The following is an 18009-nucleotide window of genomic DNA, read 5'->3' on the forward strand; positions in this document are numbered from 1 at the left end:
GTGTGGCCTGAGGCTCTACCTCTTAATTCACACAGGACTCTGCTAAACCTAAGCCAAACCAAATCCATCTCTACAGGTGGGACTCCACCTCCTGCTTTGGACAGGAACTCTGTCCCAATGCAAGTTTCTCACACCATACCGAATGGTCATCTACTCATCTCTCAAGGTATCCTTGTGCCTTCTTTGCTGTGGCATCAAAGCTCTTGAACGCCTCTTTTTTTCTTTCTTTCTTTCTTTCTTTTTTTTTAAACTCCTTGAACATAAAAGCAGGATTAATACCCTCTGTGCCGCCTCTGATCTTCAGTGGCCTGGAGTGAATAGCCCTCATAAGTCTGTATATCATTGCGTAACGGTAACTCAACAGGAAATACTAGCGTTTTGGAAATCGTGTCAGCGGACTTGGTAACACGAAGGGAGGGGAGGGAAAGGAAAGCAAAGCAAACCAGGAGTTGAGAGCAACCAAGTCTCATCTTAACTACTAGATCCTACAAAGACACAAGTCCTTCTTTTTTTGGTGGTGTTAGAGGAGAGCTAGGGAGGAGTGAACACTAAGGCAAGTTGAGTTCTATGGCACAAAAATTACAAGAGGATCTCAAGTTATTAATGAGCCAGACCACAGCAGCAATGCACGGAACACACTGAGTACACAGAAAATCACTGACAATGTTAGATGCAAGAGCTTTTCAAAGGGAGAGCAGTACATCCTCACTGGACTGGCAAGATAAAGTTTGTGCAGTCCAGAGTCTGACAAAATACCTGACATTGTTAAACAACAAGTCATTGGGGAGATCTTCTTATGTTCAGTTCAGGGCCCTATCCATTGGACCGCAGAACCTCTTCTTATGACCTGAACTTGACACAGGCAGAGGTTGTTTTGTTTTAAATCAGTACGCCGTTTTTGAGGGTAAAGATGCATCCAAGTTTTCTTTGAAAATTCATTTTGAATGATGATTTTGCACCTACCACCATTTTGATTTGAGCCTCATTTTCCAAAGTTATAAAATACAAACAATACTAAGGCCAGGTCTACACTACAAACCTATATTGGTATAACCAGATCACTCATTGGTGTGAAAAATCTACACCCCGGAGCGACACAGTTATATTGACCTAACCCCTTCACCCCCTTGCATGTAGACGGCGCTATGTCAATGGAAGAGCTTCTCACGGCTAACTTAGTTACTGCCTCTCAGGGAGGTGTAGTATTGTACGTGAAGACAAGCCCTTACTCACCTACCTGTGGCTGTGAACATCTTAAGTCCCGTAGCTCAGATCTTGCTTATGTTCAGTATCACTGTCTTCCCCAACCTCCCAGATTTTACAGCTGGGAAACCCGAGTCAGAGAGGTTGAGATCAACATTAACTTTGGGTGCCCATCGTTACACAACTTGGGGCTGTTTCTCTAGTGCTGATGAGCACCCCACTTTCACAGACTTCCACTTTGTAAAAACTGTGAAACTAAACGCAATCTGTGCAGGATTCCCCCAGTATGGCAACTAAATATCTAAAACCAGTTGAACAATATTTCCCTGAGTAGCAACATTTGCTTCCTTTTTTCAAAGCCATCATTTTGGACTGAAAAAAAGAAGGGGGATTCCTTTTAATTAACTGTGGGTAATATCGAAAGTAAAATCTATTATTAGCATTTAAAAGGGAATGGATTTTAAGGGAAGTATAAAAGCAGCTTGTTTTATCCAGTCTACCCTTTTCTTTCCATAAAACCACACTCTGGTCCCTCCCATTCAAAAGCACAATAATCAAGTTAAGGCTTAGATTTAGCCATGAACACTTTCGATTCTTTTTTTATAGTCAAAAACACATGTGGGAAAGTTTCAGATAGGGGTATTACAATAATTCTCACTTTTCTACAGTATTTTCCAGTTACGGTTTTTTTTGGATACAACGGGAAATCAAAGATCTTGACCTCTTGTGATTAACCTAGGTACTTATACGGCCATTACATGGATTAATTATCCATGGCACATTTGCAAGATATTAATATCTGTTTATACAGCACCAACAGAGTGCTAGGGGCTTTTCATACAGGCATTACTACTATGCAATATCCTGCCCAATTTTTCATTTGGATAATTTCATTATGTCTATCTAAATTCCCCTTAGGTTTCAGTTAGACACAGTATCATTCATTTCCACCCATAACTTTCTGTAGTGGTACTATGTGCTGTTAAGCAGTGACTACCCTTTAGTGGTGTATGCAGCGAGTCCTCTGGATAAAAAGTACTTCTTCCAGCTCAGTGATGGAGCACATTCGCTAAGCAGTTTAAGAAATCTTGTATTGCTCTATGTATGGTGTCAATAAATAGAAGTTTTCAGTCCCCAGGGCTTTCCATTGGGCACCTATTGCAAGCACTAATTTCATTTAAAAACAAAGAACAGAAAAATATATAAGAACTACAAGTCCTCTCTGGGGAACTGAGTAACAGCTGCTTATTTGATAGACATCCACTTGAAAGGGCCAAGAAAGCCAATAGGCAATCACAATAAGCACACTTAAGTTACAAGACATATGTAGTAGACAGCATTTTGACCGGCATATGTTTGGTATTATATTAGTCAAATAGGCCAGGATACAAATAATTGAATTAGAACTGCCCTACACACATGCAGAAAAAGCTACCTATTTAAAATAGATACTGAAGGGGCAAAGGGCTGGTTTCTGATAGTCAGCTCTTGGAATAAGCAGCAATCCTAAATTACTGAATATCTCAGAAAAGCAACTTTCAAGAACAGCAGTTATAAATCCTCTAGGTCTGGATCTTATCTGCAGCAATGGACAAACCTCATGGTCATGTAGAGAGAGAGCGAGAAAGTGCGAGCGGGAAAAATCGAGCGCTCTACAGCCTTAGCTAACAGCCAGCTGCCTATTAGCTCATGCAGTAGAGGTTCATGCACTAAGCTCCAAACATCCCCAGTTCGATCCTGCCTGCCTACGAATCGAGTCTGTTGGCGTTACAGTCACACCATTGAAAATTTGGCATTGCAAGATTAATCTCCCCTGGCTTGTTACAGTTTTTCACTTGCCCCATGTCTTGACCCAACAATCAAAATGTAGCTGTTTGAAACGATGATTTTTAACACAGAAGGGTGTTAACAGACAAGACAACTAGGCAATGAAAAGGACCTGTTTCTAGAACCAGAATTAAAATACCCTCTTATTTTCTTCTACTATTACTGTCACAAATGACAACTTCCTTGAAACATAAGAAACTGGGACATCTGATTATTTATGGCAGCATCCGCAATGTGCAAGGTACTTTGCAGAGACACTCAAGAAGAGATGGTCCCTTCCCCGTGGAAGTCAGTCTAAAGACAAATTAGGAGAAGGGGAACAAGTGTTATTTTAATACAAGTTAATTAGATGCACTATAGACAGCCTAGCAGAAGTGGGTCTAATAGGGTATGTCCATACTGCAAAAAACTAAACAAAAAATCACACCACAACAGGGAGTCTGAGGCTGGGCAACTGATTTAGGCTCACCCGGCTCACGCTATGGAGCTATAAATAGCAGCGAAAACATTCCCACTCCCTCTGAAGCCTAGGATCTGAGACCCACCCCCTGTCACTAGGTGTCATAGCCCAAGCAGGAACATCTAAATGGCTATTCTTGGTCCCATAGTGCAAGCCTGAGTCAGATGACCTGGGCTCAGACTTGATGCTGTGGGAGGCTTTTCTGCAGTGTGGATCTATTCTAAGAGAAACATAAAGCCCCAGTTTAGCAGAGCACTTGAGCATGTGCGTAGGTCCATCCTATTCAGCAAAGCACTTGAACACATGCTTTAATCCCAATACTTTAGCATGTGCTTAAGTGCTTTGCCAAATGAGGGCCTAAATAAGCAAAGCATTAGGTGTGGTGCAAAAGGAGTTGGGAAAAGGCATGCATAAGGGCCATGTGGGAGAAGACACACAGGGTATGTGTCCACAGATATTAAATACCTGCAGAGGGCCAAAATCAGCTGATTTGGGCTCGCAGGGCTCAGGCTGTGGGGCTGTAATACTGCTGTGCAGATGTTTGGTTTCAGGCTCCAGCCCAAGCCCAAATATCTACTCAGCAATTTTTAGCTCTGCAGCATGAGCTCAAGTCAGCTGACCCAGGCCAGCCATGGCCATGCCTCAGGTCTTTTATTCCAGCATAAAAATAAGATCTTTTTAGCAAAAACGCAGCAAAAAGGTTGATGAGATATGTTCCTGTTGATGTAAAGGATGGGACTCCTGCTCACTAGGTAAGTGAATTTGTCTATTTTAAATCTATTTCTCCAAGAACTGTATATTTGGGGCAAAATAAGTCATTCTTTATTCTGAGAAAGTGTTTCGGTGTATCACTGCAACTGTGCTCTCAGAGGATCCCAGTGAGGGTCCAACTATTGAATTATTATTATTATTGAATTATTACCAGACCTATATGTTTGGCCAATTGTTAACTCAGCATGAAAGCAGAATGAAAACTGTTTGTTATATTTATTGGGATCCCAAATGACACCATTTTTCAGCAAGACAGCAGATGCCAGAAGTAGCTCAGAATGCCTGTTTTAATTACACAGTCTCTTCACACAGTTCACAAGCAGTGAAAGATATCATACTATCAGAAGAGGACAATTTTATGTATTGCTCAAATAAAGTGAAGTGGCATTCCAGGTTTAAGAACTGTGTCATTTACCAAGATAAGGATTTAACACGTTTGTTGCAATACAGAAACAAACATGCATGTTTGAATTGAAAGGGCTGATCAATCCTATGAAGGGGTGACCAAGAGCAACGACAGCATGCAGCACTTAAAACAGCTCTTTACATTTTTAAAACACTCTACAACCACAATTAATCCTCGTGTCATCCCTGTGAAGTAAAGTAATACTCATTTTATACCACGTAAAAACCGAGGCACAAAGTAGTAACTAGCCCATAGCCACAGGGGAAGAGCCAGGACTGTAACTTGAGCAATGGACTGGGAGCCAGGAAATCTAGTCCATTACACCATACTCCTTCAGACAGGAAATACTGCACTAAAGGGGTCAACTGCATTTTCACACACTGTGCTATGTAAGACCAGCTAATGTGCTTGTGCACAGACATTAAGACAGATTTTACACAAGACTTAGGTAAATACATGTACTGTAGCACTACAGAAGCAGCACAAAAAAAATTAAGACATTTCTCAGCCAGCCTCTATTTTTAAAAGCATTTACTCACAGCCATTAAGAGGATTTAAATAATTCTGACTTTATAATAAATACAAGGATGATCTTTGGGAAGCCCTTCTGGAACTCACAGCTAGTCCAACCCCTTTTTCTACTCCCCCCCAAAATTCTAGTCACTCACCAGGAAATTCCTAACCTGCGCCAGGGGAAAAATAAGCAAACCCACCACTGAACAGATGTTGGGTGTAAGAATTTCACACTAACCTGAAATGTGACACAAGCTCTTTCAAACATAACTGTTGAGCACAATTTTATATGTTTGAAGAAGGCGGTTTACGTTTGGTTGGTTCCCCCTTCCTCCAGCAACTGCTGACAGAGCCACAAGTGACATTAGGTATGTGTATGTTGCTCAGTGTGCGAAGGCCTCGGCAGAAGTGTGGTTTGATGATTTTGCATATCCTGGTGAAATGTGCAGCATGACTGAAGACACGTCCCCCATTTAAGCAAGACAGTGACAAAGGACATTTTTTAAAGCATAGTAAGTATCTACATTGCCGATTGCCCCTTCGAGAATATAGAGCTGCCTTCACAAGTTTCATGACTCGCAACATTGTGAATGGAGATAGAAGTAAAAACACACCAACGTTTTGTAACTGCAGGAAACAGAGGTTTTTGGGTTTTTTTAAACATACTTGTATTACACATTTAGTAATTCTTAAACCTTCCCCTCTTGCTAATCCAACCCCCACACTTTTATAATTGGCAATCCCATTTAAATATGTGCTGAGAACATGAAAAACTCATACCTTGGCATACAAGATCTCTCATCAGTGTTAACAGCCCTACTGGACGTTTTTTCCAAGCTCCCTACAGGGGATTTGAAAGGATAAAAAAAAATGCAATTTAAAATATTTCAAAACACTTTTTAAAAGGATACTGTACCATACAGTTTACAGAGCAGTCATGGTTTTGGTTTGAATTTCAAGCCATTAACTATTTTGTTCCATCAAACAACTTTTGGCTACTGGAATCAAACTACTCCAAACACACAAAGGTGCATTGGCATCACCTCTGGAATAATGCAAGTTTGACTGTTTTAACACACATTGAATAATTGATTCAAAGATTCTAAGGCCAGAAGGGACCACTGTGATCATCTAATCTGACCTCCTGTGCCCACAGTACTTCCCCCAAATAATTCCTAGAGATCTTTTACAAAAACTTCTAATCTTGATTTAAAAACAGTCAGACTCCACCATGACACTTGGTAAATTGTTCAATGGTTAATCACCCTCACTGTTAAAAAATTACCTCTTATTTCTCATCTGCAATTTGTCTAGCTTCAGCTTCCGGCCATTAGATCATGTTGTACCTTTTGTGAGACTGAAAAACCCATTACCAAATATTTGTTCCCCAGGTAGGTATTTATACACTAATCAAGTCACCCTTAACCTCCTCTTTTCTAAGCTAAATAGATTGAGCTCTGTGAGTCTATAACTATGAGTTATGTTTTCTAATCCTTTAATCATTCTCGTGGCTCTTCTCTGAACCCTCTCCAATTTATTAACATCCTTCAACTGTGGACACCAGAACTGGACACAGTATTTCAGTAGCAGCTGTCCCAGTGCCAAATGCAGAGGTGAAATAACCATGGGTTTATCTTCAACCTTCCCAAGGTCCTCCAAGTCCCTAATTTTTCTCTCCCCTTTCATCTCCCAAGGATAGGCTGTACTAGTCCTGCAGAGCTCCTCAACTCAGCAGACCTGGGCACAAAGACCCAAGGAAGAGCCTTGAACACATACTCTTCTCTTGGTAGCTTTCTAAACAAAACCATTACTGTTAAGTACATCCACGAGAGGCCAGGGTCAATTAGAAAACCTGAAAGTGAATACAGTTGACCAGTCCCCTGCATTCGTGATCTTCTCAAATCACCCATGGAAATTGCTTTTGAAATTGGAGACAATGTATATTGGATCAACAAGATTTGGAAAAGACAAATAGTAGAAAATAGTTTTATGGTATGACTTGCGAGCTCAGTCATAAAACACTTCATACAATTACAATTGCATCCGATGAAGTGGGCGGTAGCCCACGAAAGCTTATGCTCTAATAAATTTGTTAGTCTCTAAGGTGCCACAAGTACTCCTTCATACAATTACGGTGATACATATAATTAAGGAACTGAACTGGAACTGAATCATTATCGTGGTCATTAAGCTCCTTTCTAAAGAGAAATTAAAAGTACAATGCTCCTAGACAGAGGTTTCCAGAAGCTCAGAGAGCAACACACTTCCCCAAATTGCAATGGAACAACATACTTTTATAGCAAGCCTCAATAATTTGATGCTGTTCTCACCAGCCTACCTCCTCCTATTGTTCATTCTTACATCACATTATGCAAATAGCTAAATAAGCGGACACTGTATAGAAAGTATTGTGTTATACTAAACCAGTGCTACAACATAAGGAAGGTTTTTACAAAGTGTTTTTATCAATTGCTTTATGTTTTGTTCCAATATTTACTCTCTAAAAAACTCTAAAGGTTTTTGATTCTGTTCTTTTTAAACTTAAAATCAACTCCACAGTGTGAGGCAAAGACCATGAAATATTCAGCTGCTCCATAACCAGATATTAGTCAGTCTTTTGAGCAAAAACCAATGAAAAACACTGGCCAACCAACAAAGGCAATAAACAAACGCTGAATTGAAGGAATGCCAAGATACCATGCTTTCCAACAGCTGGATTTACAGATACAACATTGCTCTCCAATCCCAATGGAGCTGGGATAGGTCTTCAGAAGATTTCTAACCCACAGAACTGGGGAGGGCACAACTGGACCTTCACTTTAGAAGCTAGCAGGGCACATTGAGAGCTACATGATGCTCTTGCTTCAGAGCAAGTATTATAACTTCCAAGAATTACCTGGTTTTCTCCTTTCCCAACAAGCGTGCGCGCACAATTCACACTATCCTGCCAGTGTTTCAGACACTCAGGATACCATGTTTTTTGCTTATTGCCTCCGCTCATGTAATCTGAGGGCTCCGGAAGTATCATTTTTTTTACTCCCCAAAGTCTTTCTGTTCCCAAGTGCACCCAACAGCTCTAAAACCAAAATACAAATAAAAAGCCCACTATATATTGAAATCTCATGATATTCTGGGGCCTACCTCAATTTTTGAACACTGGAGTTGGCAACACTGTACTCCATTATTGTCTGAGTCCACAACTACTCTGTATACTACTATCTTGCAGGTGTGAAATTAACACAGGCTACATTACAGGACACCACAACTTGTATATAGCTCTCTTTATACTGTAGTTTGCCCTGTGACTCCTCACAAACAAGACTTACAAGCCAAAAGGCACTTAAAGAAAAAAAGACTGGTGGGTACTTAGGGACCGTGGTTCTCAAAGTTTTTCTTATTATGGTACATGCTTCCATATCAATTCACAGGTTAATTCAAGTCAGGCAACTTCTCTGTGGCGCTTGGTTATCTGAAACAGTATTTAATAAATATCAAGGAGACAACATTAGGAAAAAAACCAATAACTTGCTTTAATGCCTTGGTGGTGATGGCTGCTTCATTATATTCCCAGTATTTTAGAGCTGCTGTTTATTTCCTCTTTGTGACTAGGACTTCAGACTTAATACTGAATCCTCCTCCTCCCTGTCCCTCCCCATTGCCTGCATCCAATGTTCAGATTGTTAACTTTCTTTAAAGGTTGTGACCTTTAATTTTGGGAGTCTGTAAACTGAAATGCACTTGCCTCTTCACCAAAGAAACACTGAAAAAAACAAAACAGCTGTGCAGAGAGCAGAAAGAGGTTTAGGGTTTTTGAGTTTACTGGATCCCAAAAGCTCTTGAAAATGCAAAGAGCCAAATTAATTCTTAGTGTAAACCGGTCCAGATTGATTTGCAGAATCCTGAAATTGTGCTATATTTAGCAGGAAACTGCTTGAAGACTGAAAGATGCTTCACCACAGGAACAGCTGCAGCTCCATGGACCACCCACAAGTCATGCCATGAACCACGGTTTGAGAACCACTGGTTTAGCCCCACAATGTAACTTTGGGCCTATTAATAAAAATTTTAAAATTTTAACCTCCCAGCACCTCTTTATAAACAGCCCTTTTAGAAATAAACGTATTGAACATAAAAGCTTTCACCTTAAAAAGATTCTCTTCAGATCCCACTTCCTTATACTTGGCAACCACCTCCCCACACACAGGCTACATCATAGCAGTCAGGCTTCTGGTAGATGCATGAAAAGGATTTTCTTTGGAGCCAAGCAAGTCAACTGCTGAAGCTGACCACCACTAGAAACTCCCCTCCTGGAGCCGATTGTATGGCCCACACAGCACTCCTCGCCGTTGGCTGTCCTGGAGTACAGTCAGACCGGGAGTTAAAGAAGAGAGCCACATCTGGATTACAGTGTGATGTGGGCTCGGAGTCAGAAGGTGAACTGAATGAAATTGCTTTGTCTTAGCCTAATTTCACCAGAACAAACTGCAAAATAATCACCCAATTTTGAGGAGTCTGTTTCTCCCTCACTGTGCGCAGGCCACTACCATTGCTGTCAGCGGGAGTTTGGGAAATGGAACAGTAAGTATTTAGTGAGCACACACAGCCCCTAACAGGGTCAGAAATGTTCGCAAATGCACGTACAAAACTGCACTTGCAATTAAATGATAGTATGAGAATAAGGCACAAAATTATTATTAAATAATGATACCTATTTCTTAATTAGCACTTTTCATCAGTAGATCTAAAAGTGCTTCACAATCTTCTTCACGTATTGATCCTCACAACACTACTCAGAGAGAGAACCATTATTATCCTCATTTTACAAACAGGGAATTAGGGCACAGATAAGTTAAATGACTTGACTAAAGTCACGCAAGAGGGTCCATGCTAGAGCAGGGAAATAAACCCGTCTCCCCTGTGGCCTAGGCCAGTGCTGTATCCACTGGACCACTCTTGCTCCCAACTTGGAGCCTCTCTCGGGGGGGGGGGGGGGGGCGCCTGCGGGCTGCGGGAAAATCAAGGTCATGGACTTTCAGGCATACAAGCCATTTGTATTTAGTACAATAACATTAAGGCAAATTCTGCCCCTGAACTTTACAGGACAGGGCCATATCATTTCTGTGGTGGTATTTCTCTCACTCTGTCATCCAACCGTCCAGCCCACTGAGGGAGTCTCCGTATTGATGATGATCAGCCTAATTATGATTTACAAGTCTAGTGCTTTTGAAAGAATACGAGAATCCTCGAGCACTTACCACCTTGCTTTGGGTAACACATACCTACAATTCAGATATAAGCCTAAAATGACCTTATGTTTCCTCTCTAGTTACCAAGCATCTTGTAAAACGCCCTTGGTATGCACATCAAAAAGGCATCAGCAGCTCAGAACTGCATTCCAGTCCAGTCTTCATTGTGTCACGTTAACCAGCAGAGAAACTCCATGACCACAAACTCCCTCAGGGCAGCTTTTTGTGTGTTGGTGCCACTGCCTGTTTCTTTAGAAGTTTCAGTTACTAGCACAAGTTAATCAATACAGGTGTAACTTTTAGTTTAATACAGAAATTCCATAGAAATAATTCTCTTTGAATGGACCCTGACACCTACTGTTTGTCAACCACCAGAAAATGACAGAAATAAATCGACTGTTCAGAGATACCTGCTTGAAACACTTTTTGCCAGTCTGTGGAGGACAGTAACATTCTCTCTTCCCATGAATCATTGTAAAATCAATGTTTAAATAGCCTGCCTGCTGTTCCTCTTGTATTGAGCTTTACTAGTCAAAGATGCATGGTATGCTGTTGCTTTTGTCCAGAGTTATTTGCATCAACCTTTCAGTAGCTAGGTTTATTCTCAAATCCAGATAGGCTTCCAAAGCCCCGTTCTTTTCCTTTCCCTTCTGCAATACCATCAATTTCTTCCCAATAGAGACATTCACCTCTATTGCTGTCCCTTGATTTTAAGTATCTTTTTACACTATAAGGAATATCCCCCAAGGCCAAAACGGCAGTTGAATGGTCCACCTCCTACTGAAAAATCAATAGGAGTTGGGTACCTAACTGCGCAAGTCTATCTTTGAAAATATTCCTCATTTTGTCCATTCCCTTCCCATCTACTACTGAATTTGTTTTTACAAATACATTGAATTGTTTACATTTTCCCAAAGTGCAAATTGGTAACAGATGGGATGCTTTTCATAATCTCTGGCCTGCAGTACAGAGGGCTCAGTTTGTATCATTTGTCTCTACCAACAACAGCTATTTGTTGTTGTGTCTGCAGGTGTGCATTTAGAGACCATGTTTTTCCTGGTTTATGTTAGCTTTAATTATTTTATTGTAGATTGAAATTCACATTGCCATAACAATTTTTCAGAGGAAATTCAAAAAGATAAAGAGTTTGCACTTTAACTATCCAAACCATACCCTACAAAAAAAGTCTTAAAGCACTTAGTTGTTTAGGTACCTGCTTAAATATAGTATAATCTAGTAGCAATTTAAATGCTATACATTCTAATAGTAGGGCTTTGGTAACATTTGAGAATTTGTATGTCTAACACTTCCCAACTCTCAAACTCAAAATAATTTACAATCAATCAATCAATCTTCAAAACCTTCCCAGTGCAGTAGGTAAGTATTATTATACCCATTATACAGATGAAGAAGTTCAGAGGTGAAGCAACTTGCCCAAAGCCATGGAAAGAGACTTAGTGGAAGAGCTAAGAATTCAGGAGTCCCTGGCTTTTGATCCTGTCCTAAGACCACACCGTTGTCTATTCTCTCCCCCCTGGCCCCAATGTATACACTTTTGCTATTAATATGCTGCCCTCGTATGTCCTAGGCTTATACAAAAAAAAAAAAAATACAAGCCAAAATGTCAAAATTCAAAATCATGAGTATCAACAAGAAAGTGTTATGAGAATAAGTTTGAAAAAACCACATCAAGAGCCTCTGGATTTTACACAGGGGAATATGGCTGCAAGAGTCATCTTTAGTCTCAAATACAATGACTGAGGGGAAAACACCTTTGAAGTTTAAATCCTAAGACCCACTAGTCACTATTGAACAACAACTTTTAAGAAGGAGAGAAATAAATACATATTTTGAGAATCATGTCTTCATTTTAAATGAAACAGCCATCAGTCCAAATGCAAGTCATAGAAGCGTACAGTATGGCTATGTTCAATAATGGTAAATAATCTATAGTGCTGAAAGTTAGCTTAAGAGAAATTCTGAATGGGTTCTGAGTGAATGCTTAGATCTTGAAAATCAGAGCAGGTCATATTTATGATTCTGGAAGTGTTCCTCCTGCTGGAATCGCACAGCGATAAACTTAGTGGGTCTACGCCCAAGAAAATAAGTTCTGAGGTGTCCCTTGTTTCCATACAACTGGAGACAAAACTCATGTGTCAAGAAGAAACCTTCTCCTCCAATAAAGACTTATTCCAGAGAGAAGCCAGTTTAAAAAAAAAAAAACAAAAAACTATAGATTCAGTTTATATCATACTGACTGAGTTTCTGAATAACTGCAGAATCTTCTACTTGCATTCATTCATTGCATTTCTTAGTGCATGGAATGTTACGAATAGCGAATATGATTTTTAGATATGCTGTGTACATGGCAACTCCCAATGAAGATGGCTCAGTACCTCTGAAAGCCAGCCACAGTATCTTACTGGTTATGTCTTCTCAATATCAAATTACTCAGAAGTATTACTAATCTGCAGTTTATGATATTTCAGTGATGTCAGCTTGAATATACTACACGTAGGCCTTTCAGGTTATTAGCATTTGCAACAACAATAAAATAAAGCTTTTTTTTCCTGGCACATCACTCCCCAAATCCCAACCATTTAACATTCCTTCAGCAGTCCCAGTTTATGCACTTGTTCTTTAGCTCTGAATAGCTCCAACACATGAAACTGACTAGAAATGGCATGAAGCAGACAGGTAGGGGTCAAAAAAAGGAGCGTGTTTTGTGTGTGAAGTGTCCCAGATTCAGAATAACCCAAAAGAGAATGATTTTTCCATTTTTGTCAGGATTTTGCAAGTTATTAGTTTAAAAGTTTACAGCTGTTAAGTCTGATTCAAATCTCTTGAAATGTCGCACCCACCCACTGGGGAGCTGAGCTGGCAGCTAGGGCAGTTTGCACACTGAACTGTCTCAGATTTCTGCTCCAACATATATAAGCCAGGAAGATCTACAGCTGTAATTTCAGGTACAGCAGCAATTTACCCTATAAGCCTTTAAACGTTGGCAAGTGTGCGGACACATTTGGATTTCCTCTTTGTAACGAGTTACTGATGTCAGTCCATTTTCTCTAGTGGATAATGTGGGCACAATTATTCTGGTCAGGCTCAGCAAAGAAGCCATAGATATCAACTACACTCTCACTTTGAAGAGGGCCCTTCGAGAGCAAATCATTACCTGTGTCCTTCCATGAGGGATGAACTGAGCAGATTTCAGCAAAGTCTGCTAGTCCGTGCATAAAAACAGCTAAACAACTCCCGAGGTCCAAACTCACCCCAAACTCACCCCAAAGTCCTCTGTACCATTCCAACCCCATTTAGACCTCAGCTGAAGCTTTGAATTGGAGCTGAGGTGCTAGAAGAAGGCCCCTCTGTACTAGAATAAGTTTCACCCTAGAAAAATTACCCATTAAGGGAAAAAATCTCTCTGAAGAATGAGTTACAGCTTCCAGATGAGCAAGTTCTTTTTATTTTAGTCACTAAAAAATGAGTCATATGCAAGTAACTTGGCTTAAAAAAAGTGGGGGAGAAGGGGCAGGAACATGAAGGAAGCTACTCATATTTAAACTCCGACTTACTGAAGCGAACCTTGCATCTTAAACATGCTGTACTATTAACTGGGTAAGACGGCCAAAACAGAGCAGGAAATGATACTGAGGGCGGTGACTAATGCTTCCACTGAGCTTCAAGTACACATCAAATGGGTAGTTTTATACAGACATGGCCACATCTGAAAAGATCAGAAAACTGAACCATTGCCATCAATTGGAATTATTCAAACAATACTCAGGCAGATGGAAATATTTTGTTCTAAAATTTTGAGTGTTTATTATGCAGAATGGACAAAGCTAAATATTTACTCCTCTCCCACGGTTTTTGTTCTCCCCAGAACACAAAGGGAATTTCATTCTTCAGGAAAGAAGGGTGCTGCTTATAAACAGCCTTCTTCCTTTTGGATTTTTTCACCCTTTTGCAGTGCACCCAGAAACATCAAACTTACCTTGAAATGGACTGACTGCAAACTTGGATATGGCTATTCAGAAGATGGTGGGGAGGTTATTATCGTCGCTACCTTTAGATTTCATTTTGAACAAGCTTTGCACTCAAGTCTTTGAAAGTTTACTTCATATATTCTAGAAGTGTTGCACAAATCTGGACACTCTTGGAGCCCAAAAAGGAATCTCTAGTCCATACAATTGGAAACTTTACTCTTATGATCTGAAGGGACATTAGAAAATGGCCCCAGGATAACAAACTTTTGTTTTCAGTGATTACTCTTTGTAAATTTATGAGAAATGTTACAACTGAGCAGTTTGTTATTGTAATCAGATTTAATGTAGGTATCATAGGGACCTCTATTTAGAGTTGACATTGGTCACTAGGTTGCATGTTTTGTTTTTAAAATATGTAAATACACCCAATACAATATCTGATGGTTGAAGTATCTAAGTTATATTTAAGCCACCATTTGTATTACTAACCCGATTCTCTGTGATGTTATTGTGTCCAATGCATTTTGAGAGATGCAAATCACGTTTACTTACTACAAGGAGCTCATGAGAATAGTTGAATTGGGACAAAATATTTTAAGTTTATGGCTCAATTGTCTGATTAATCTTAATGTGCAGAGACTGTAGCAAAGCCACATGGGTAGATCAAAGTTGCCAAGTGAAAAACTAATTTATGCCATGCCATCTGTGAATTAACTTATCAAAATTGTTTGATGTAGTCTTCCAGAGACTTTAAAAAGAAAACATTCTCATCTCTACAAGAGAAATATGCAGCTTTCCTATGAATGAACAGTAACTTAACACACCAATTGTATTCCGTATATAGGTGAGTGGGCAGCTCTGCTACTGACTTGTCATGTAACTTGGGCAAGTTATTTTACTTCTCTGCCTCAGTTTGTCCAAATGTAAAACAGGGACAGTGACCCTGCCCACCTTTGCCCAGTGCCACAGGCTCTACAGATGAAAGAGTATAAGAGCATTGTATAAGAGTTAAGTGTTTATCATCAATAAAGCCAGGAGCAGTATTCACTAGGAAGTACTATTTTAGTCAATGGAACTTAGTAAAATTGGGAATCTAGTTATAGACCTTTCTGGTGAAATCACACTTGACTTTCTGTTAAAGAAACAAGAATTTGTCCATACATGTTAGCCAATAACTGAACCAAACATAAACCTGAAGATGAAGGACCAGTCGTCTTGCTTGTTAAGATTGGCCTAGAAAATGGGTTCAATTGCCAGCTGTTCCACAGCCTCTCTGTCGGATACTGGGCAAGTCACTTCATCTGTCTGCGCCTCAGCTCCTCCTGCCTATTTAGATTGTAAACTCTTTGAGGTAGGGACCATCTCTCACTAAGCACCCAAAGTAAGGACTACTAGGTACTCCTCATACAAATAATAAAAAGTCAGGGACTAACAAGAACATGCCACTTCCCTATCTGAAGGTGGAGGAGGACAGGAACTGAATCCTGACCTCAAAAGATTCCTGAGTGGATGTAGCCTGAATGAGTTTGTCATCTGAGTATGGAAAGACAGACCCAATTATGGCTCTTTTCCGAGATGAGACTGCATCTCTTTACATAACCACCCACTCATGTTGCCAGGACCTTCCCTTTGAAGGCTGCTCAGGCTGCCAAAACACTATTGCAAACAGCACAGTTCCCCCTCCTCCCCTAAAACCAGAAGGGAGCTCTCCCAACCTGTTCTCCCTGGTTTGAGTAAGCTGTGCTCCCTTCCACCTTGATTGATGCAGCAAGAGTTGCCCCACCCTGTTTGCATCTTTATCTAGCAGCTGTAACCCTTTGAGATTGCTCAATCCAAAGTCACAGGCTGGTGACAGGGGTAACAGTCCTTGTCTAAAGGATGACAAGGGTGCACGTCCCTCTACATTACAGCACTTTCAATTTCTGCTGAAGCTAAAGAAAGCCCTGCTTTGCATGTGTAATATCATGGTGCAACGAACTAATTATGTTTCTTCTCCCACCCCAACAAAAACTACATAGGCAGAAAACAAATCTTTTAGTCAAAGAACTGGAAACAAGAAAAGGTAAAGTTTAGCTCCTACTTACTCCTTCCTTCAGAGAAAGAGAGAGAGTACACTCTTAACTATTCACTGTCCTGTTCCCAACCCCCAACACATTTTCAACCTTTGTGCCCCATTTACAGAATAATGACTCTTTCCATCCCTCAAATGTAGGCAGTCAACCAAGCTATCCCCCACCAAGGCAGGATTTTTCCCCATTGTATATTTATCCTTTCTTGATGCCCGCTTCCTGTGCGCCAGGACCCACCCCTCTCGTTTAAAACCTCTCTTAATAATCAGGACCCTCACAGACTATATATTCCAGGCCTTTATTTTTTGTACAAAAACTCATCCAAATTACGAAGACAAGGCTCCTGACCTGGGGAAACTACCTTGGGTTTTTGTAAAGCTCTTTGTACACTTGCAGCATTCTATCACGGTTAAATATTAGCCTTTTAAATGCTTTGAAGGGTATTAAATAACAACATGCAACCAGGTCCTCTCAATTTTAAATGATAGGTAGACAACAGCTCACTTAATTATACTGGCTCTGGTTAAGTTCAAGGGGTTCATTAAAAAAATTATACTTGTGAATTATCAGGGGGTAGCTGTGTTAGTCTGTATCCACAAAAACAACAAGTGGTTTTTTACCCATGAAAGCTTATGCCCAAATAAATCTGTTAGTCTTTAAGGTGCCATCGGACCCCTTGTTATACTTGTGAATGTGTGTTTTTGTTTTACTTGTTATGGGTAAAACCTAAGGTGTCCAAAATACACCATATTACTCTATTCTGTTCAGCTTGTTTTCTTTGTGCATTTGACAGCATTTTGAGTACACTTGGTATCCCTTTCATCTGTGCATGGCCCCGAACCTACAAACAACAGTGCCTGGGCAGATTGCTGTGTTTCTGAGGAGCCCACTAAAGTCAATGGGGCTCCATGAGGGTGAAGCAGTCTGCCCACGTGCTCAGCTATAAGACTGGGGCCCCACTCTGTTTCCCTTGTTTGCACAAGTCTTCTACACAGCAAGAGAAATACCAACTTTTTGTCAAGTTGACAGTCTCTCTTCAGACCTTATCGACCCCTGGTCCCTACCCTTGCTATGGGGTACCAGCATCCTCCTTGCAGATAGGGGCCTGAGACGTTTTCTTTAACATTTCTCGCAAGTGCTACCACCAGTTAGTAACAGCAATGAGCGTACTAGGATGGTCAGGCTTCAGTTGGCAGCTGCCACTTTAAATATTCTGTTATACAGTCCTACACATAATAAGGCTACATCACAAATAATTGTGGCTACATGGAGCTCTGTTTACAAGAGGGCTCCCATTACTGCTACCCTCAGTGAGAAAACATTGGAAAAAAATGCTAGTGTAGATGTAGACTTAACGGTCTTCAAAGTATTCCTTTTTGGAAGTGCTGACTACCAGACTCCGTCAAAATACTAAAAGCATGAGCACCATCAAAATAAAAATATAGACTACTTTCAATGGAAGTAGCATTCAAATCACACTGGTAAATCATTACACTTTGAACTTAACATTTTCCAAACATGGCAT

The 18009-nt window shown here is 40.3% G+C and overlaps 1 protein-coding gene across 6 annotated transcripts in view; it reads right to left on the reverse strand.

Moving 5' to 3' along the window:
* RAP1A (RAP1A, member of RAS oncogene family) overlaps window positions 1-18009 on the reverse strand; it is a 68097-nt gene that overhangs the window by 27519 nt on the left and 22569 nt on the right. For 4 of the 6 annotated variants that reach the window (XM_077839160.1, XM_077839155.1, XM_077839158.1 and 1 more), the window contains one exon: window positions 5961-6021. The exons of the other annotated variants lie outside the window; for them this stretch is intronic. The gene's annotated coding sequence lies outside the window, so the exon portion shown is untranslated. The remainder of the gene's footprint in view (window positions 1-5960; window positions 6022-18009) is intronic. 6 annotated transcript variants of the gene reach the window in all.

This window comes from Eretmochelys imbricata, chromosome 21, assembly GCF_965152235.1.
Source record: "Eretmochelys imbricata isolate rEreImb1 chromosome 21, rEreImb1.hap1, whole genome shotgun sequence".
NCBI lineage: Eukaryota > Metazoa > Chordata > Testudines > Cheloniidae > Eretmochelys > Eretmochelys imbricata.